This window comes from Zea mays, chromosome 9 (genome assembly GCF_902167145.1).
Source record: "Zea mays cultivar B73 chromosome 9, Zm-B73-REFERENCE-NAM-5.0, whole genome shotgun sequence".
Lineage (NCBI taxonomy): Eukaryota > Viridiplantae > Streptophyta > Magnoliopsida > Poales > Poaceae > Zea > Zea mays.
This window is the reverse complement of record NC_050104.1, coordinates 23,282,905-23,305,737: the sequence shown is the minus strand read 5'-3', so window position 1 is coordinate 23,305,737 and position 22,833 is coordinate 23,282,905. Positions and strand designations below refer to the sequence as shown.

The 22,833-nt window shown below is 45.4% G+C and overlaps 1 pseudogene; it reads left to right on the top strand.

The window, feature by feature from the left end:
- The first annotated feature begins 1,505 nt into the window (after positions 1-1,505).
- LOC103639819 (uncharacterized) lies at positions 1,506-21,545 on the top strand (annotated as a pseudogene).
- The last annotated feature ends 1,288 nt before the right edge of the window (positions 21,546-22,833 follow it).

Sequence of the window (22,833 nt, the reverse complement as noted above, 5' to 3'; positions counted from 1 at the left end):
CGAGGGGCTTTTGATATTTAACATTTTATGTTGCCTTGTTCTTGATTCATAGCATTTGAGAACAAGTCACCAACAATCGGGTCACCTATATATATTGGTGGGTATGGATTTACTCTCATACCCATGTGGGTATGGATCGGGTCACTCGTACCACAATGATTAAACATCTATCAAAATGATATATTATACAAATGTCAAATATATTCATCTAAATACCATTACAAAATTTCTAGCATCATTTAACCATCCATTCAACAACACCAAAGATAATTGGATAAAGTAGCAACACTAGAATAGTACTACATAGCACATTACATGTTCCATTACATGATCATCAAATAGTCGTTAAGTCTTCTATAGCATTATATCCCAAAAGGTTGTTAAATAGTAAAAAAGATGCATGATTGAAGCCAAAGTTCATGCTTTTAGGCTAAGTTTATACCAGGTGTTTAATACCCACGGGTTAACGAGTATGGGTGAAAGCAGAACTTTCTAATACATGTTTACTCATTAGGTGAAGATTTTTGCCCAGTAAGAGACACACGAGTAGAATATTTTGTCCATATACATACCCTAATGGAGTAAATACCCATCGGGTATCGGGTCGTGGGTACCCATTGTCATCTCTAGATCGGGGGAATTCTGCCAAACGAAGCCTAAAGACAAAAGGCAAACGAATTCAGACTCACGTGGTGTTTGAATGAACTAGAGATAATAATTAGTCGGCTAAAAGTTTACTAGTGGAATTAGCTGGCAAATAAATAGCTATCTATCTATTAGCTAATTTGTTAAAATTAACTAATAGATAAACTATTGGCTAGAATGTTTAGACGTCTTTAACTAATTTTATGAGCTAACTATTAGCTCTAATACATTTAAATAGTGTCTCAAATGCTGAATTTTTATGTTACAGGCAGCCAACAACCCTAAACCCTAATACATCTAAACCTGATTTATCCAAATTCAGATCCAATCTATCTACCTAAAACTGAACTATTGGAGTCTTAGAGCATCTCCAAAAGCTTCCTAGAAGTCTCTCCTAAATCAAGTTTTTTTGGAAAAAAAACATAAAAACGTGTCTCCAACGGTTCCACTAAAACGCTCCTAACTTTTTCATAGCCCTTAAAACTTCCTCATTTGTAGCTACAAATGAGATTTTTTTTGGACTTCCTAGAAACAATCTATCGTTTTAAGGGATCTGTTGGAGAAAGGATTAAGATTTATCCTACTAATTTTTTAGATGACCTTTAAAACTGATTTTGAAAATTCATTTTCTAGAGAGATCTCTCTTAAAACCCGATAAAAGTTTGGGTACGCAGTTCCTTCACTTTCGCGCTTTCCCCAGCTCGGTCGCTCGCTCGCACACCATCTTCCTCCCCCAAAGCCTCCACTCCTTTTCCTCGTCCCGAACTCTCCTGACTCCTGAGCTAGAGCAAGCGAAGCTAACGCAGACGCACGCACAGTCGCACACTGAAGCGGGGAGGGGATGTGGCGGCCGCCACGTGATGGGGTCGGTGTCGCTGAACATGGCGTCCTCCCGGCGTGGCGGTGTCACGACGATGGGTGCCATGATGGAGAATGCAGAGAGCAAGGGAGTGGAAGCAGAGGAAGCTGAAGTCTGAAGCCGCGAGTGTCGTATGGTGATCAGGGAATCGTAGGTGTTATTATGGGCTGCATTGGGTGTGTGTGTGGGCCGGCCCATGTAAGGGGTTATATATATTTTGCTTCAGACTTGAGAAAGGAGTTGAGAAAATAATAGAGAAGAAATACTACCTGAGACTTGCGTACCTGCTCCTCGCGGCGGAAGCACGCTCACGTCCTGGCGACCCACTCGCCGGCGGCCACGGGCCATCACAACCTGGTATCAGATTCAGGCCTCCTCGGCGTGGATCCCCTTCCTCGCGTTCCCGCACCAATTGCTACTACGGTGCCCACACCGAAGCCGTCGGCGCAGACCAAGATTCTCCTGGAGGTGATGACGAACAAGGAGCGAGATGATGTCGATCGTTGGGATCGGGTGATGGCGCAACTCGATCGGCTCACAGAGAAGGTGATGAGCATGGATGACGTTCAACAACAGTTGATGGCTCAAGCGGGGTTGGCGGCCGATGTGGCTCGGCAGGCAATGGAAGAGCGGGTTCGCTTCGTGCAGCAGTTGGATCAAGCGGAGAAGGCGCTCGCGGAACTCCGTCTGGAGCAGATGGCGCGGGACATGGAGTCAGCACAGTCGGTGCGCAGTGAACGACATCGCAACGGGCCTCCACCATCTCCGCCGCTGGCTCCTCTAGGTCCACAGCGCAGGTATGCGGGTGTGCCATTGGGTCGTCCGAGAGACTGGAGGGAGGAGGGTTGAGGATTTTGAAGGAGGTCATATTCCAATACCACGTATGCCATTTCCTAAGTTTGAAGGAGAGGAACCTCGTATCTGGATTGATCAGTGTGTGGATTATTTCACTTTGTATCGGGTTCCTGAGTCGGTTTGGGTGATGTCAGCATCGTTGAACATGGAGGGGAATGCTAAGAGGTGGTTTCAAATTTTTAAAATTTAGTATGGTCCATGTTCATGGGAGGAATTTTGTGAAGCTGTGATGCTGAAGTTTGGGTCGGAGGAGTATTCACAAGCTATGCAGTCCTTACTGGAGATTAGGCAGACTGGATCTGTGGAGGAGTACAAAAAGGTGTTTGATGAGGCATGGTATGCCACTTCTGTCCATAATCATGATTTAGATGAGACTTTGTATGTGGCCCATTTCATTAAGGGGTTGAAGCAAGAGCTGCAGGGACCGGTTAAGTCTCATTTGCCAGCTTCGGTGGAACGAGCAGCATTGTTAGCCAGGATCCAACAAGGTATCTTAGACAAACAACGACAGAAATCATTCAAGTTGGTCAGTCCGGGTCGACTAGGGGGTACTGTGTCCAGGTCTGACACTAGAGGGTCTGCTTCCTTACCCGAGTTGTCTAAAGAGCGATTGGTGAAGGAGTATAGGAGGCAGAATGGTCTGTGCTATTGTTGTGGCGACAAGTTTGAACCTGGCCATCAAGCTCGCTTTTTAAAAAAGTCCAGATGCAATTGCATGCCCTCACTGCCGAGGATTTGAGTATGACACTATCAGAGCAAACGTTGACACAGATTGAGCAGGAGGAGAAAGGGGAAGAGGAGAATTTTATGTTGTCACTTAATGCTCTGAGTGGTACCACAAATGAGGAGTGTATGGCTGTGAGAGCCTTATTGCAAAATCAGGTGATGTTGGTGTTGATTGATTTGGGGAGCTCCACAAATTTCATTAGCAAGCAGTTGGTCGATAGAATGGGGCTGCCAGTGCATCCTTGTTCTTCAGCTAAAGTGAGGGTGGCAAATGGGGAGATTATGTATAGTGACACGATGGTACAATCATTGGAATGGTGGGCTAATGGGCATACATATCAGAGTGATATGAGGGTGTTGGGGCTCGGCGCCTATAATGCTATTTTGGGCTATGATTGGTTGCGTCGACACAGTCCTATGCATTGTGATTGGGATGATAAGGTTATTAGCTTTGTGGACAAAGGTGTGGAAGTTCAGTTGGTGGGCAATACAATACATCAGCAGGTGGTGGAGGAAGATCTACAGGTGGAGAAATGGCTGCGAGGGAATGATATCTGGGTGTTTGCATTGTTGGAGGAGGTGCGTGAGGAGAACAGCACTGGGATCCATCCAGAATTGCAGGTGCTGTTGGGGGAATTCCGTGACATTTTTGTTACACCAACTGAATTGCCTCCATCTCGACCATTTGACCATCATATTCCTTTGCTCCCTGGATCTATCCTAGTCAATGCTCGACCCTACAAATATTCTCCTCATCATAAAACGAAGATTGAGAAGCAAGTTGCTGCGTTATTGAAGTCAGGACTGATCACCCCCAGTGTGAGTCCATTTGCTTCTCCGGTCCTTTTAGTGCAAAATAAGGACGGTACGTGGCGGTTCTGTGTGGATTACCGTAAGCTAAATGATATGACCATCAAGAATCGGTTTCCGATGCCGGTGGTCGAGGAGATTTTGGATGAGCTTGCTGGCACTCAATTCTTTACCAGTCTGGACATGACTTCGGGGTATCATCAGGTGCGCATGGGTGCCTCCGAAGAGTTTAAGACTGCGTTTAAGACTCACCAGGGCCACTACTAGTTTCGAGTCATGCCTTTCAGACTTACTAACGCTCCGGCTACATTTCAGTGTGCGATGAATTTGGTGCTAGCTCCTTTCCTTTGGAAATTTGTTATGGTCTTTATTGATGATATATTGATTTATAGTTCCACTTGGCACTCTCATTTGGAGCATCTGAGGTTGGTCTTTGTTGCTTTAAGGGACCACAAGTTCTATCTCAAAGAGAAGAAATGTGTATTTGGTAAAAAGGAGCTGATTTATTTGGGCCATATTATATCTGGTGAGGGGGTGGCTACTGACCCTCAAAAAACCGAAGCTATGCTGAAGTGCCCGCACCCACAGAATGTCACGGATTTGAGAGGCTTTCTAGGGTTGACAGGGTACTACAGACGCTTTGTGCAAGGGTACGGGATAATTGCTCGGCCACTAACGAAGTTACTGCAGAAAGGGGCTTTCAAGTGGACACCAGAAGCTGAAATGGCTTTTCAGCGTCTGAAGCAGGCCATGGTTTCCACTCCGGTATTGGCATTACCTGATTTTAACATACCATTTGCTGTTGAAACTGACGCCTGTGATGATGGGGTAGGAGCGGTGTTGATGCAGCAGGGGCAGCCTATAGCTTTCTTGAGTAAGGCGTTGGGAATTACCAATCAGAAGCTGTCGATCTATGAGAAGGAGTTCATTGCCCTGATTATGGCTGTGGATCGTTGGCGTCATTATCTGCAACGGCGCGAGTTTGAAATCCAGACTGATCACAAGGCTCTCATCTTCTTGGGTAGTCAGGAGCTTCACTCGGAGTTGCAACGTAAAGCCATGGCAAAGCTTATGGGGCTGCAGTTCAAAGTCGTTTACAAGCAGGGTAAAGAGAACAAAGTAGCTGATGCTCTATCTCGTGTGGGTTGTGTGATGGCATTGACAGCAGTAAGTGAGGTTCAACCTCTCTGGGTCCAGGAAGTTATGAATTCCTATGTGACTGACTCGGCTGCGCAGTCACTTCTGGCTCGGTTGTGTGTCCACAGCCCGGATGAACAGGGCTACTCTCTCAAGGAGTCATTAGGAAGGGAAGTTTGATTTGGGTTGGCCAAAATTCTGCTCTCAGGATGAAGTTGGTGGCAACATTGCATGATAGTGCCACGGGTGGTCACTTAGGGGTGCACGCCACTTATCATCGACTGAAGAAGTTGTTTTTTGGAAAGGTATGAAGACTGATGTGGAGGATTTTGTCAAACAGTGTCAAATTTGTCAAAAGGCCAAAGGAGAGCGAGTCCACCCGGCTGGTTTATTGCAACCACTTCCGGTTCCTCAAGGTGCATGGCAAGATATTGCAATGCATTTCATAGAAAAACTGCCCAAGTCCAGTGGCTATGATACAATCTTGGTGGTGGTGGATTGTTTCTCGAAGTATGCCCATTTTATAGCTCTGAAACACACTTTCACTGCTGCACAGGTGGACCAAGTTGTTTTGGATCAGGTGGTCCGATTGCATGGTCTTCCGAGGTCTATTGTTAGTGACAGGGATAAAATCTTTACAAGTATTTTCTGGAGTCAATTATTCAAGTTGTTGGGCACTAAGCTGAATATGAGCATGGCATATCACCCACAGACTAATGGTCAAAGTGAGCGGGTTAACCAATGTGTGGAGATGTACCTGCGGTGTGCAGTTCATGCCCAACCTACTAAATGGAAGAATTGGTTGCCTTTGGCAGAATTTTGGTACAATACCACATACCACACTTCCCTAGCTTGTTCTCCTTTCAAAGTGATGTATGGTTATGACCCTCCGTTTGCAGCAGTCCCTCAAATTCTATCTGATGATGTAGTTGATGTGGCACAGCTGTTAGAGGAAAGGGCTCAGTTTACCGTGATGTTGAGGGAGCAGCTTGCAGCAGCCTAGAACCGCATGAAGCTGAAGGCCGATCCTCTCAAGACCGAACACACATTTCAAGTCGGTGATATGGTTTTGCTCAAACTGCAACCGTATGTCCAACACACTGTGGTCAGCAGGCCATGTCCTAAGCTTGCCTTCAAGTTCTTTGGCCCTTACAAGATATTGGAATGTGTGGGGGCAGTGGCTTACCGTTTGGAGTTGCCTGTTGCTGCTCAGGTGCACCCGGTGTTCCATGTCTCACAACTGAAACCATACATTCCAGATTACACTCTAGTTTTTGCCACTCTTCCTAATTCCTCGGATCTGAGTGGTCACAATGTTCAGCCTTTGGAGATCTTGGACCGCAGACTGATCAAGAAAGGGAATCGGGCGGTGCCCCAGGTGCTGATCAGGTGGAGTCACATTCCAGCGGACGCCACAACTTGGGAAGATTACTATGTTCTGCGTCAGTGCTATCCGGATGCCCTTGCTTGGGGCCAAGCAAGAGTTGCAGGGGGGCAAATGCCATGACGGAGAATGCAGAGAGCAAGGGAGTGGAAGCAGAGGAAGCTGAAGTCTGAAGCCGCGAGTGTCGTATGGTGATCAGGGAATCGTAGGTGTTATTCTGGGCTGCATTCGGTGTGTGTGTGGGCTGGCCCATGTAAGGGGTTATATATATTTTGTTTCAGACTTGAGAAAGGAGTTGAGAAAATAATAGAGAAGAAATACTACCTGAGACTTGCGTACCTGCTCCTCGCGGCGGAAGCACGCTCACGTCCTGGCGACCCACTCGCCGGCGGCCACAGGCCATCATAGGCGGGCGACGCCTGGCGTGCCTCTGCTCGCCCGTGCTGCTCAACCTCCTCGTGCTTCTCTCCCTCCTCTCCACTATTGGAACCACCGGCGAATTGACGGTGTTCACCGGCTGCAAGAAAACTGAGAACAAGAACACCAGAGAGCTCGAACGCTCCTGCACACGGAGGACAGAGTATTTTTCGCTCACACCCACACTGCGCAGCGCATCACAATGCATAGATAAACTTGGTTCCACGACGCGATCCGAGTTCCCCGCCACGCCTCGCAGCTGCACGATGTGCCACCATTTTTGGGCGCTCGTGCGACATGCACGACATGCGTGTCATGGCGGGAGATACGCCTGGACGCGGTCACAGCGTGCTCTCGGTAGTCTCCAGAGAGCACCCGGATTCTATGCGAAAACGAAATATGCAAACTAACTAATACACCTAGCTATGACAGGATTACAAGTTGGTGAAAAATGCAACAAATCACCCCCCTAATCTTGTCATTCTTGAATTCTGACAACTCCCAGTTGCCTTCTTAGTTCTGAGAACTTCATTCTGCCAAGTGGCTTGGTCAGAGCATCAGCTATCTATCTATCAGTGCTCACATGGTTTACATCCACCACCCCATTGCTGACACATTCACGAATATAATGATACCTTGTATCTATGTGTTTGCTGTGATCATGACGCATAGGATTTTTACTGAGTTCTTGAGCTGATCTGTTGTCGATCAGAAGCTTGAACCTTCTTATCTTCTCATTCAACAGATCACTGAGCAGCCTGCTCAACCACACACCCTAACAAGCAGCTGTAGCAACAACAATATACTCAGCTTCACATGAGGATAAAGAAACCACCTTTTGTTTTTAGAAGCCCAAGTGATTATATTTCCTCCCAGAAAAAACACGACACCACTAGTGCTTTTCCTTTTTTCAAGATCACCTGCATGGTCGCTGTCTGAATATCCCAACAATTCTGAGATGTCCTCTTTTACATACCTACAGTCGTATTGTGTTGTACCAGCCACATATCTTACAATTCTTTTAATGGCAGTCCAGTGTTCAAAATTTGGGGTCTCCATAAACCTGCTCACCATTCCCACAGAATATACTAGGTCAGGTCTAGTGTTTACAAGATATCTCAGACTCCCAACTATACTTCTATACTTGGTAGCAGCTAACACCTTGTCAGGTTTTCCAGGTATTAACTTGCATTGTTGCTCCATTAGAATGTCAACTGGATTACACCCTTTCATCCCACAGACTTCAATGATTTTATCAGCATAGGCACTTTGATAGATAGTGATTTCACCCGGCTTTTGTGTAACTTCTATACCAAGGTAATAACTCAGCAGTCCAAGGTCACTCATATTGAACCTTCCTTTCATTTGTTGTTTGAACACCTCTATCTCCCTGTTATCTAGCCCACAAATAATGAGATCGTCCACATATACACCTACGAGTAACAGAGACACATTCTTTCCTTTTTTATAGACAACATGTTCTTCTGGGCTTCTTTTAAAACCCAAACTTACCAGCTCCTTGTCAAGTCTGGCATTCCAGGCTCTGGGAGCCTGTTTGAGTCCATATAATGCCTTGTTCAGCTTCAAGACCCTTTCTGCACAGGTTGGATCAGTGAAACCAAGTGGTTGTTTAACATAGACTTCTTCACAAAGTTCTCCATTTAAGAATGCAGATTTCACATCCATGTGATGCACCTCCCACTCCCTTTGTGTAGCTAGAGCCAGTAAAATTCTTACTATCTCCAACCTTGCCACAGGAGCAAAAACTTCATCATAGTCTATTCCTTGGACTTGAGCATACCCCTTTGCAACCAGCCTAGCCTTATGTTTCACAATTTTCCCTGATGGATCTTTCTTTACCTTGAATACCCACTTCAGTCTTATTGCCTTTTGACCCTTTGGCAGATCAGCAGTGTTGGGGGCCTTCGGCTTCCGAAGGTCCTCAAAAACATGATTTAACAATGTTTCTGGAGTAAACTACATTAGCAGGTATCTTCGGACTCGGATCAGAGCCACAGTATGAAGAAGCACAAGGAACACGAAGGTTGGCGCAGAGCCGAAGCTGTGTGTAGAAGAGCTTCGGGAGAACGGCGGAAAAGGAAACCGACTTAAAGATGAAAAACTAGATTAGACCTCGAAGAATTATCATAGAGCTATTGATAAACATAAAGGGCATTAATGTAATTTTGTATGGGCTGCGACCCGTGCCTATAAATAGGTGAACAGTATCCCCATACTGTTCACGCTGACTTGGCATTCACTTTTGCGTCACACTTGTATTTTCTCTCCTTCAAGCCGAAGGTATATTTGTAATTTATTTTTGTCTACGTAAGTAATATAAATAGCAGTATATCAATAATAATAATGTTTACAGAAATCGTGTTACCTTCTGTATTTTGTTTGAATATTCTTCATTCTTTATTATAATCATGAAGGTACGTCTTTCATGACCTTCGCCCTCATAATCATTATATCCGAAGGGAAATAATGATTAAAAGGATGAAGGGTTTTTGATATTTAACATTTTATGTTGCCTTGTTCTTGATTCATAGCATTTGAGAACAAGTCACCAACATTGGCGCCCACCTCCGGTGAACTCACTTCCATCTCTTAAGCTTTGAATTCTTTCGGCAAGCATCACCTTCGTCATGCCGCCGAAAAAAGCTTCAGCGACAGGGGCTAGTACCTTACAGCCGCTGGATCCCAATCAGGACGTTCTTTCTCTTAGAGAGGCCCGAAGTCAGAAGAGGAAGGCTGTTAGTCCAACACCCCCGGAGGATGACTTGGATCAAGAGATCCAAAACCTGGAGATCCTTCAGCAACAGGTGCAGCGCAAGAAGGAGAAGATGGCTCGTCTAGCTGACCTTCAGAGACAGATAGACGAAGCTTCTGAAGAGGTTCATCATCTTGTTCAAGATGATCAGAGCCGAAGGCCTCCACGCAGAGAGCTCCATCAGGAAGGCTTCCACAATGAGGACGACTGGTATGAAGATTTCCATCATGGAAATTTTGCTTTCGATGATGCTTCTCCTCTCTCAACAGAATTGCAGGCTACACCATGGCCACAGTCTTACAAGCCACCTCAGCTCCTCATGTACGATGGACATACAGACCCGAAGCAATTTTTGATGAGCTACGAAGCAACTATATCTTCGTATGGTGGTAGTACTGCAGTCATGGCAAAGTCTTTTGTCATGGCCGTCAAGAGTGTCGCTCAGACCTGGTACTCCTCCCTCCGGCCAGGGACAATCACTTCATGGCAGAAGCTGAAGGATATGTTGATAACCAGTTTCCAAGGATTTCAGACAAAGCCAGTCACCGCTCAGGCTCTCTTCCAGTGTACCCAGGACCATGAAGAGTACCTTCAGGCGTATGTCCGGAGGTTTCTGCGCCTGAGGGCACAAGCGCCAACAGTGCCCAATGAAATTGTCATTGAGGCCATGATTAAGGGGCTTCGGTCGGGACCATCAGCGCAGTACTTTGCCAGGAAGCCACCACAAACGTTGGAGAAGCTGCTCCAGAAGATGGACGAATACATTCGAGCTGACAATGACTTCCGCCAAAGAAGGGAGGAAGCATTCAGGTTCTCTGAAATGACCAGGGGCTTCGGAGGAAGATTCCACCCGAAGCACGTTAGGTCAATTCATAACTCTACTCAAACTGATGATCGAGGGAGCCAGCAGCAAAGGCCACAATACTCTTCACAAGCTTCGGGCCAACAGCAAAGTTCTTTTCGGCCGCCAGCGCCAAGGGGCATAGGCGCCAAGGGCTTCGGGGGAAGGTTTGGAGACCAGCCAAGAAAAATATATTGCCTATTCTGTGGTGAAGACAAGGGCCATACTACCAGGATGTGCCATGTTACCATCCAGAAGCAGAAGGAAATAGCGGAAGCAGCAGCGTAACAGAGTCAGGCGAAGCAGGTCATGCATACTGCTTCGTATCACTCGCCTTATATTCCAGAATATGTAGGCAACCATCCTGCAGCTTCTATTGCCTCGGCGAGCCAACCCCAAGCATCTTGGCAGCAACCTCCACCGCCACCGCTGACCCAGCGAGGACAACAGCCAGAAGGGAGTCAGCACAATCATCTTCAGAGGGATTTCAGAGAGGAGTCCGAAGCTCGCACAGTCAATAGCATTGTGCCAGAGTCGAAGCACATTTATTGACAAATATCCTACCTCAACAGCAGTCCTCTTGCATTTTTTATATCCAGTATTACCTTTTTGTTAATAAGGAACAATTATGAAGAGTTTAAATGTTTTTATTGAATTTTAGTTCCTTGTAATACTTTCGTCTGTTACCATAATAAAAATGTGTTTTTTCCTAGGCTTGAATTGCTGAAGCATACGAACTTATGCTGATTTGAAGGACCTTTGTATTGTCAAAAGATTTGATCTAACGGACACAGTACAAATTGTTCGAAACAGTAAAAAGTCGTTGCTAAGGGAGCGCAGTGTAAGTTTTCTAAACCTACAGCGAAAAATAAACGTTGATTCCGCTGAAAGTAAAAGGCGAAGAAGCTCCTAAGGGAGGCTTACAGCGAAAAATAAACGCTGATTCCACTGAAAGTAAAAGGCGAAGAAGCTCCTAAGGGAGGCTTACAGCAAAAAATAAACGCTGATTCCGCTGAAAGTAAAAGGCGAAGAAGCTCCTGAGGGAGGCTTACAGCGAAAATTCAGCGTTGATATAAAAAGTGTGTGTGTTTTATTACAGGGATATATATCTGTGGCACAAATATCATTTTGCATAACATAACATCATCACATCATTTTTGCATAACATAAGCATCATTCAGTATAGTGCATCTGGAACAAGAAGGGGATACAGTGTTGATCTTCGGAACATATTTTAGAAAAGAGAAAATCGTGCTAAGGCACAAGACGAATCGAGATGAAGAGTAGCCTCATTGGAGAGGCAACACAAAACTTTTTTATAGCTTCGGAGAATAGTTCACGAAGCTTGGATGTTTTTTATCAGAGAAGTAAACAAATTCTTGTGATATAGAAAAGATTTTCTTCACGAAGCATGAAAAGAAGGGAAGGTGTTTTTTCGCCGAAGGCTCAAAAAATGGTATGTATGCAAAGTTTCATGCATCGTAAAGAATTAAACTATAAATAGATTATATATTACATGTAAAGTTACAATATATTACACATTTTATGTTTCAAATGTTTCTATAATAGCATTCAATCCTCCTTAAGCACTATCTCTGCAGCTTCATTCAATAGTTGGTTGACAACCTTGTCCATAATGGCTTCGGCCATTTTTCTAATTTCATCGTCCCCCTTCGGGTGGGGGCCCGGAGATGCCTCAGCAGGTTCTGAGGGAAGAAAAGATACGGCTATATTACTATTACAAACCACGAATAGATTCTGGAATTAAAAATTACAGCATGATAAAAACCACTAATTAATACCTATTTGCCCTTCGGGCTCTGTACTTTTCTCGGCAGCTTCCGCTACTTTTCTAGCGTCGTCGATGCCTTTTTCACTCCTTTGAATAATTTCTTGCGCCAATTCTCGACCGCCGTTATCCCAGATATCGGTGAAGAATTTTCCACCGACCATGCTTGCTTCGGGTGAGGGGTCTTTAATGTCTTCAGAGGACAAGGTAGCTTCGGACTGCGCTAAGGATTTTACATGCTCGCAGCCTTTCTTCTCCAAAACAGCAGCAATCCCCCTAGCGCCCGAAAAAGCGCAGATATCACCACAGACATTCAGGATTTCCTCGAAGGCCTCTGCTTCGTGGCTGATCCATTCCATTGGACCTTCAGGATTGCCTCTTGAAAAATTCTCTTCGCTAGAGAACGCGCCAACGCTGGCGAAGCTAGATTTTATCTTTTTGACGCACTCTATGGATTTAACATAGCATTTCCTCTAGGATGCACGAAGCTCTTTAACACTTATCTCTAAATGATTGGCCAATTGATCACTAAGCTCTCGTTTTGTTTCTTCAAGTATACGCTCTTCTTTAGCTCTAGCTAGCTGTTTCTGAAGATCTTTAATTTCACGTCTTTGGGCTTCGGCCTGGGCCTTTGAGGCAGCTTCGTCCTTTTTTACCTTGTCCACCAATGTAAGCAGAATTTTATCCTTTTCTAGAGCTTCATTTCTCAGTTTAATAACTTCTGATCGTAGGTTGTTGAATGCAATTTCATAACTCTCGTCTTCGGCACTCTTTTGTGCTCTCAATGCGTTGCTTAAATTTAAACCCTACATGTAAAAAAGGTTGGTGTAAATATAAAAGAATGAGTTACGAATTATAAAATTTGTAAACATCCAATTCCCATACGTTCAGGCTGTTGTACGCAAGACTATCCGCAAGATCCTCCTTCGTCATAGCACATAACCCAGCTTCGAGCTTCGGAAACCCCATACTTCTAGACATCTCCCGACAGACGGATAATTCTTTATTGTCTGGGAGGCAGTATAGGAAATCCTCTTCGTTCGTCCCATTGAACACTAGTGCCCCCTTCGGATATTTCAATTCTCTGGCATAGTGATTAGCTTCAAAAACGTCTTCTTCCGATAACTTTTTCCCCGAAGCATGACGCACAATATAATCGTATATTTTGGAAGTTGTTTCGGGGACAGCAGTATCAATTTCTTCGACCAAAATAGGCTCTGACATTTTCATTTCTTCAGTTGCCCTTGCAATTTTTGCTTCTTCTGCTTCCAAAGGTATTACCTTGGTTGGTTCTGAAGGCCCGGTTTCAACTTCAGTCTGTTGCTTCGGAGCCTCAGCAACGGATACTTCAGCAAGTGCCTCAGAAGTTTCAGCATTCTTCTTTGGGGTTGTGCTTGGAAGTTTAATTGTTTCCAAAACATCTAACACATTAACCATTCTTTTTCTTTTTGGGGTCACTGTTGGCCCCTTTTTAATTTTTGTTGCTTTAATTTCTTCTGAAGGACTTAAAATTTCTGATATTTTCGCTCCCTCAGTTGATGCTTTTGCTTCTTCCATCTTTTCTGTCGATGGCGCTTCGGCCAGCTCTTTGGTTTCTGGTAACAGAGTCTTTGGTTCCTCCAATTCTTTTGTTGTTGGCACTTCGGCCAGCTCTTTGGCTCCTGGCAGCGGAGTTGATTCCTTAGCTTCGAGGGCCGAAGATGTTTCACTGCCGAATTCAGGCACTGTGGCTAGTTCAATGTAACGTGGCCGGTGTGTGAGAACTTTCACCCTTTTTCTCTTTGACGCTGGCTCGCTAGGAGCAGCTGAAGCAGTTTCTTTCGCAGAAACCGTACCTTTCCTTTTCTGCCCCCGCACTGGATAATGGTAGTCGGGGTACATGAACCCAATTGCATCAAAAACTCGGTTCAGTCTTTTCTTTCTTCGGCCTCCGAAGGCTGCTGACATTGCAGTATCTTCGGCCTTTGAATATACCCCAAGCAATTCATCACTTACAGTTTCAATGCTCTTTAACCAATCATCATCTGGTTCAACGAATTTGTCTCCATATTTGAATGTATACTTCAGCCTGACTAGCCCACCTTCGTCAGTTTCTTTAACAGTTTCTTTCGGCATTTCCCAATTATCTGCAAGAGGCCATACTCTGAAGGCAATGTGTTCTTGTATCAAATCCCTTGTCCCAATAAAAGAGCAGACTATGCCGAAGGCCCGTTGGCATTCTTCGGCTGCTTCATCCATTTCTACCTTCGGTTTCCGGAGTCCGAAGCGCTGCCAGATGGGGCACATGATGACATCCTTAATATCCTCTCGAACCTTCAAATCATTTTTCACATAGAACCATTCTTTCATCCATTCTCCGGGCCATCTCTTACGAAAGGTGGGCACGGGGCAGCTTGACCCAGAGCGAGCGCCGAAGCTGTAGCAACCAAAGTTGTTATGATATTGCTCTTTACCCCAGGGTTTTGTTTCGTATAACAATTCATGAATATTGCAAAAACTTTTTGCACTTGGCTCTAGGCCCTAACTCTTCACAGCCCAGACGAAGATTCCCATTCTTATTATTGCTTCAGGGGTAAGTTGATGAAGGTAAACCTGATATATTTTCAGAATCAGAACTTCCACCACAAATCTGCTTATAGGGAATCGTAGCCCAGCTTTTAAAAAGCTTCGGAAGATAACGACTTCATCATCTCTGGGAGTCGGCACAGTTTTTTCTCCGGCAACTGCTCTTACAATAGACATATCCCAAAAATATCTCCCCCTCATGTTTTCAAGGTGACTTTGCCCGATAGTTGATTTCCCGAAGACTGAATGGCTTGTTCGTCATGGCCGATCTTCGGAATCTTCACCCACACTATCTGCGTCATAACTGTCACTATCACCAGTATCTTCAGATAAACCTTCTAAAATCTCCCTTGTAATCTTCTCTGTATTCGTCTTCGCTATTGACTCAAGAAAACCCAGATGCATCTCTTCAGAAAGGCTCATCTTCATTTCGGCAGCAACCTTCTTCTCCTCAGACATCTCTTCGGAATTCTTGCCTCTCGTTTCCGAAGCTTAAAACTAAGGAGAAAACCAAATATTTGTGGGCAGAAAGCTTTTTGAGCAGGCAAAACAGATGGTAGGAGAGCGTGCCAAATAAATTGTGGCGAGCCCCTATTTATAAACCCATTATGTCGGAGACTGGAGGGTCCCATTTGCCAATGACTGTTGCTATTCTAGCAAGAGGAAGGTGTTTTTTCGGACCTTCGGCTCATAGCCTTCGTCCATTTCGCAATCTGAATTTATCATTCTAACAAATTAATATTGCGAGGGGCTACTGTTGGGGGCCTTCGGCTTCCGAAGGTCCTCAAAATCATGATTTAACAATGTTTCTGGAGTAAACTACATTAGCAGGTATCTTCGGACTCGGATCAGAGCCACAGTATGAAGAAGCACAAGGAACACGAAGGTTGGCGCAGAGCCGAAGCTGTGTGTAGAAGAGCTTCGGGAGAACGGCGGAAAAGGAAACCGACTTAAAGATGAAAAACCAGATTAGACCTCGAAGAATTATCATAGAGCTATTGATAAACATAAAGGGCATTAATGTAATTTTGTATGGGCTGCGACCCGTGCCTATAAATAGGTGAACAGTATCCCCGTACTGTTCACGCTGACTTGGCATTCACTTTTGCGTCACACTTGTATTTTCTCTCCTTCAAGCCGAAGGTATATTTGTAATTTATTTTTGTCTACGTAAGTAATATAAATAGCAGTATATCAATAATAATAATGTTTACAGAAATCGTGTTACCTTCTGTATTTTGTTTGAATATTCTTCATTCTTTATTATAATCATGAAGGTACGTCTTTCATGACCTTCGCCCTCATAATCATTATATCCGAAGGGAAATAATGATTAAAAGGACGAAGGGTTTTTGATATTTAACATTTTATGTTGCCTTGTTCTTGATTCATAGCATTTGAGAACAAGTCACCAACAAGCAGCCACCCAGGTTCCATTTTGATGAATGGACTCCATTTCTTCCTCCATGGCCTTTATCCAACATGCCTCTTCTAGAGCTTGTTCGATGTTCATTGGCTCATCACCTGCTAACATGCACACCCCACTATATTCAAAATCAACTACTTCATTTGTTGAGTCATACAAATCTGCAATTGTTTTGTATCTCTGTGGTACCCCTGCTGAAAACTGAGGACTCTACTTAGGAGGAGATACCCAACCTGTAGTTGTACTTGACCCCTGAGTTTGAGGTGAATTTGGAGCATGAGAGGGTCCTACTTCACTGTTATGCGTAGCTGAGAGTTCTCCCTCTGAGTCTTGATTCACCGGTACTGAACCTTCATTGTCTTCTACTGTTGTCGTAGCTTGAACAGGCAATTGATGATCAACTATAAAAGTTTCAGTCAACTGAAAGCCTGAGTTGTCTATGAAATTTTCCTAGTCCCATGGTTTACTCTCTTCAAAAATAACATCTCGGCTAACAACTAGCCTGTTAGTCATAGGATCAAATAGTCTGTAACCTTTTGAGCCTGACTCATAACCTATGAAAACCATTTTGCTAGATTTGTCAGCCAGTTTATTTAAACCTGGACCAACCAACTTCACATGGGCAACACAACCAAAAATTCTCAAATGACTGACACTAGGTTTCTTTCCATGCCAGGCTTCGAAAGGAGTCTTAGAGATTAGAGCTTTTGTGATTGACCTGTTCAGTAAATAAACTGTTGTCCTGACAGCTTCTCCCCAGAAGACAAGCAAACATCTAGCCATTTCAACCACAGTTTGATTTCTTCTCTCTACTACTCCATTCTGTTGTGGGGAATATGGAGTTGTAGTACAGTGTTTGATCCCACCTTCACTAAAGAAAATGGAGAACATATTTGAGGTAAACTCACCACCCCTATCTATTCTTAAAGCTTTCAGTTTATTTCCAGACTCAACCTCAGCCCTTTGTTTAATTCTCTTGAAACATTCTAACGCTTGATCTTTGGATTTTAGCATCTCTACCCACATGTATCTACTGTGATCATCTACCACTAGTAGAAAATAAGATGCACCCCCTATGCTCTTGGGAGCAATCTGACCACAAAGATCTACATGGACTTGCTCAAGATTTTTAACTTCCCTGAAACCTGACACTTTAGGAAATGGTTTCCTGTGTTGTTTTCCAAGGACACAACCATCATAGACTTGCTCAACTTGCTTCACATTTGGTATTCCAACCACCATGTTTTTGTCACCTAGACTTTTTAAAGCTTTGAAGTTCAAATGCCCCAGCCTGGCATGCCACTGCCAGGCCTTTTCTTCAGACTTTGCCGACAAACATACCGGTGTGGATAAAGCAAACTTTACAATATACAGTCTATTTGAAGTTCTAGGAGCAGCAATCAGTAATTTTTGTTCCAGATCATAAACAAAGAGTTTCCCATTTTCTCCCTTAAATGTAGAACCTTTTTCTTCTAATTTCCCTAAACTCACAATATTACTCTTCAATTCAGGAATGTAATAGACATCTGTCAGTACCTTGTGACCTTCATTTCGATCTTGCATAATTATTGATCCCATACCTTGAATCCTCACATGAGATCCATCACTGAATTTCACCATTCCTCAAACTCTTGTATTGAGTTGTGTTAGCATTGTTCAAGTTCCTGTCATATGATTGCTGGCACCTGTATCAAGTACCCAAACATCATTAGGAACTGTCACAGCCACGTTCGCCTCCGACTGTTGCTGTTCCTTGTCCTTCTTCGAGCGCTTGCAGTCGACCGCCCAGTGGCCGTAGATGCCACACTTCCAGCACCACCCCTTTTGCCGTGGTGTGCCCTCGGAGGTCAACTTGACCGGACCCGATGCACCGCCCTCAGAGCGCGACGCCTACTTGTTCTTGGTGAATCTTCTAGTGAAACCACCACCTCCCTCCTTCGGATTGGAGCGTAGTCGATGCTTGTTCTTCTCAAGCCAGTCCTCGGCGAGAAGGAGTCGGCCTATCTTGTCAGTGACCTGGTCAACCTTGTCGTCGATCCGATCCTCCGTCTCATGCAGACGTCCCACCAGCTCATCAACGGTGAGTTCCATCAAATTACAAAACATTTCAATGGTAATCACTACCTGAGTGAACGCGCTGGGACCACGCGCAAGAATTTCTTGACGATGCGGACATCTTCCACCACTTCGCCGAGGGCTCAAAGATTTCCGACAAGGTTGCTGATGCGCATGTCGAAATCCTCGACGGACTCATCGTCCTTGAACTTTATGTTCTTGAATTCTTGGAGAAGCTTCTATGCATTCACCTCCTTCACTCGATCGACACCCGGACACATCATCTTCACGGCATCCCAGGCTTGCTTCATGGTGTTGCGCGCACCAAGCGATTGCCACATTTCCTTTGGCACAGATCGCAGTAGGGCACTCATGGCTTGACGATCTTGCGAACGTTTGGGGGCGATCCCAGGATCGATCACTCCCCAAATCTCTAGGGATTCGTAATTGCACTGCATGAGCATCACCCACTCTGCATAGTTGTCGCGAGTGAGCATTGGTCACATTAGAGAACTTTCTCTGATGCTGCTGCTTGATTTCCCTGGTTCACTCATGGCGCTCATGGGCTGACGATGCGGAATACCTCTCTTCTTCTTTGGTGGTTCTCTCGGCGGACTCACAGATCCGCTCATACACCAACTTGGCTTTGATACCAGATTGTTGGAACCACCGGCGAATTGACGGCGTTCACCGGCTGTAAGAAAACTGAGAACAAGAACACCAGAGAGCTCGAACGCTCCTGCACACGGAACACAGAGTATTTTCCGCTCACGCCCACACTGCGCAGCGCATCTCAATGCATAGATAAACTTGGTTCCACGGCGCCATCCGAGTTCCCCGCTACGCCTCGCAGTTGCACGATGTGCCACCATTTTCGGTCGCTTGTGCGACATGCATGGCATGCGTGTCGTGGCGGGAGATACGCCTGGACGCGGTGACAGAGTGCTCTGGGCAGTCTCCAGAGAGCACCCGGATTCTACGCGAAAACGAAATATGCAGACTAAGGCCCTGTTTGGTTTTGGGTTACTAAAATTTAGTCACTTTTAGTTCCTAAAGAAGCAAACATGGTGACTAAATTGAGGTGACTAAACTTTAGTTCTTTAGTCACCAAGGGATGACTAAAAGGGACTAAAATATTATTTTTACCTTATTTGTCCTCTCCACTTTCTTTTTGCAGCAAACATCAACTAATTAATACAGTCATTATTCACAACAATTAATGCTTTTTAGTCTGATTTAGTCACTGGAACCAAACGGGGTACTTTAGCAACTAAAATTTAATCACTAAAGTTTAGTCTAGTGACTAAAGGAACCAAATAGGGCCTAACTAATGCACCTAGCTATGACAGGATTACAAGCTGGTGAAAAATGCAACATCCACCAACCTCCTCGCGATGCTGGCCTTCCTCTCCCCCCGCGCGCACCGTATCCCCGTCCCCGTCCCCCCCGCCACCTCCAACCTCTCCTCCTCTGCCACCGCCGCCATCTCCGCGCAGGTGGCCGCCATGGCGCGGGAGGTGGACGCGACCCGCCTCGTCCCACACCGTGCGTCGGTGGGCGACGGCACTGGCACCACCCTGCCCCCCGAGCTAATCCTCTTCCTCTCCCCGCACGCGCTGCCGCTGGGGCGCGACGCGCGCACGGGGCTCACCCCCATGCCGGCCACCGTCACACACGCCTGCTTCCGCTCATGGGCGGACCTACAGGTGGGTCCAGGTGGGCCATGTCACACCCTAAGCCAGGCCCACCAAGACCCCACCCCCATCCTATTAGTCCGTTTACATGGCGTTCAGGCAACGAGGCTTTCAAGATTTGGTTGTGTTTGCTTCGTCTTTTTTTGTACGTCAAAGAACGAACGAGAGAGTCAGAGAGAGGATCGCGCATCTGTGGCATTTGCTAGCCGCCGCCATCGAGACGCATCGTCCTGTCGTGACGTCGTCAAGTCATCGAGACGCGTCACCGTCGTGCCCAGCCTGCTACACTACAACCAACTCTGTGCATGTGTGCGTGCGGCTGCAATGCACGCTGGAGCTCCCGCTCCCCCCTCTCGGCTTTTGATTCCGGTCCAACACAGCCGCACAGGACACAAGTAACTGTAGACTGAGTTCTCCCCTCCAGCACAGGACACAACCATACATGTAGATATATATTTTATTGTTGATTTTTGTTTTGTTGATTGTTGATTCACTATAATTTTTTGTACGGCACATTTGATAAAATTTTACATTAAAAAAATCCTAGGTCCGCCGCTGCTTCGGCTCCCCCTCCACGCTCGCGCTCCTCGACGCGTTCGCCACCTACGCGCCCCACGCCGCCTGCCCGCGCGACGCCACGCTCGCGCACCGCCTCGTCTCCAAGGCCTGCGAGCCGCTGCCACGCTGCCGCTGCCTCTCCTGGGGCCCGCGCGTCATGCTCCCGGCGTCAAACATGGGCGTCGACGGCCGCCGCTGGGTGAGGCCACGCCACGGCCACGAGTTCCTCGTCGACGACGTCCTGTGCCTCGCCGCCGGCAAGATCCAGACCGGCCTCGACGTCTCCGGCGGCGCCGCCAACTTCGCGGCCCAGATGAGGGAGCGCGAGGTGGCGTAGCTAGAATTTTTCCGTGAGGTATGCCATTAGATTTTTTTATAAATAATTTAATATAATATATAATAATTTGGTATATAGTTCAAAATATAACACTGTAGATTTAACATTTAAGTCTATAAATGTATATATTAGAATGCAAATATAATATATATCAGTATTTTTTATATGGATTTTGGTGGGCTGGTGGTCCGGTGGGCCGGCTTAGGATATGCCGTGGCCCACCCGGACCACCCACTGTCTACGCCTCTGCATCTTCACCACGGTGCTCGACAACGTCAGGAAACCCATGAACGAGTTCATGGCGGCCCGAGGACTGTTCCCGCTGCTGCTCTCACCGGCGCACCGGTTCCCGTTCTACGACGGGGTGTTCGACCTCGTGCACGTTGGGGCCACCGCATTGGCCGAAGGCGGGTCGCCGACGCTGGGACAGGCAGGGACGGAGGAGGCGCTGGAGTTCTTCATGTTTGACGTCGACCGGGTGCTGCGCGCCGGTGGGCTGCTTTGGATTGACAGCCACATGTGCCACGCCGATGAACGAAGGCAGGCGCTTGCCAGGCTCATTGGCAGGTATGGTTACAAGAAGCTCCGGTGGGCAAGGAGAGAAGGCCAGCACAGGGAGCACGAAGGCAGCGATGTACTTGTCTGCGGTGTTGCGGAAGCCGGCACGATGTTGAAATTGGATGGATGGGTTGAAATCTGTGGCATGAATGGCACCACCTTATCCTGATTGTTTGGGGGCTCATCAGGGGATCTGGCATGAGATGTTGTCTTGCCCAAAGCCCAATAGATGCCACAGATTAGGTTGATTCTATTGTTTGTTTAGATAGTGTAACAAAGTGAAAAGAGTACAATTGCTCCACTTCTGTTGTTGTTTAGCCTGTTAGTGGGGAAACATATGAGGTAGTTGTTGCTCAAAGTGACTGCTATTCTCATTCAAGCAGAAAATGAAAGTAAAGGAGACTCTTTGAGCTATTTATTCATGTGTCTATCTAAAGCTATTTATTTGCCGTCAGTTTAGTCCAAGTGTATGTGTATGGCACATCTTGTTCAGATTTCCTTGGACTTGTTCTCCAAAGTTGACGGTCCATATGGATTTCACTGTTTATGTTTCAGTGACAATGAACTGGAACATTTGATCTGTTAAAGTGGGAAACAGTTTAAACGTAGTAGAACACTAGAACCTGCTGAAGGAAAACACTCCTAGTCCCCGTTTGGTTAGAAGACTAATCTTTAGTCCCTTATTTTGGTTTTAGTCTCATTTAGTCCCTATTTTGCCAAACATAAGTACTAAAGTAGAGGCTAATTGATTTTAGTCTCTAGTCTCTCACATGATTGCTAAAAGGGACTAAAGGGCAATATTTACTCCAATTACCTTTGCATAGAAAACTCACGTCATACACAAAAAAACAAGAAAATAGGTATTTATGTATTTATATGTTGAATTTAATATATTCAGAATTTATTTAGTCCCTGCAACCAAACAGACAAGGAATAAAGTTTAAGTCTCCAGAATAAACAGTTCTAAAACTAATGGAGGCCCTAGATAAATTATCCTTCTGCAGCTGCCTGTCCTGTCAGTCATGTATCGGTATGGTTTGCTTTCGCTGTTAATGGCTTACTAGTATGTTTACGAAGTACTGCACTCCAGAAGTTCAGGCATACTTCCACTCTCTTGATTTCTCTATAACAGTTTCGAGCGAGTTCTACATGTAATGCGAACTTTCTTATGACTAGGTTAAAGAGTCGCCTGTTATGACCAGAACCCATTATCAGAGAAGGCCCATGAGCTAGTAGGGGCATTTATAAGCCCAGTCTATCTTAAGACATATTTTAGATTAGATTAGATTCATATTTCAGATTAGATTATATTCATATTTTAGATTAGATTAGAATCCTTTTTAGATTCATATTTCAGATTAGACTAAATTTCTTTTTAGATTAGATTCATATGTTTTAGATCTC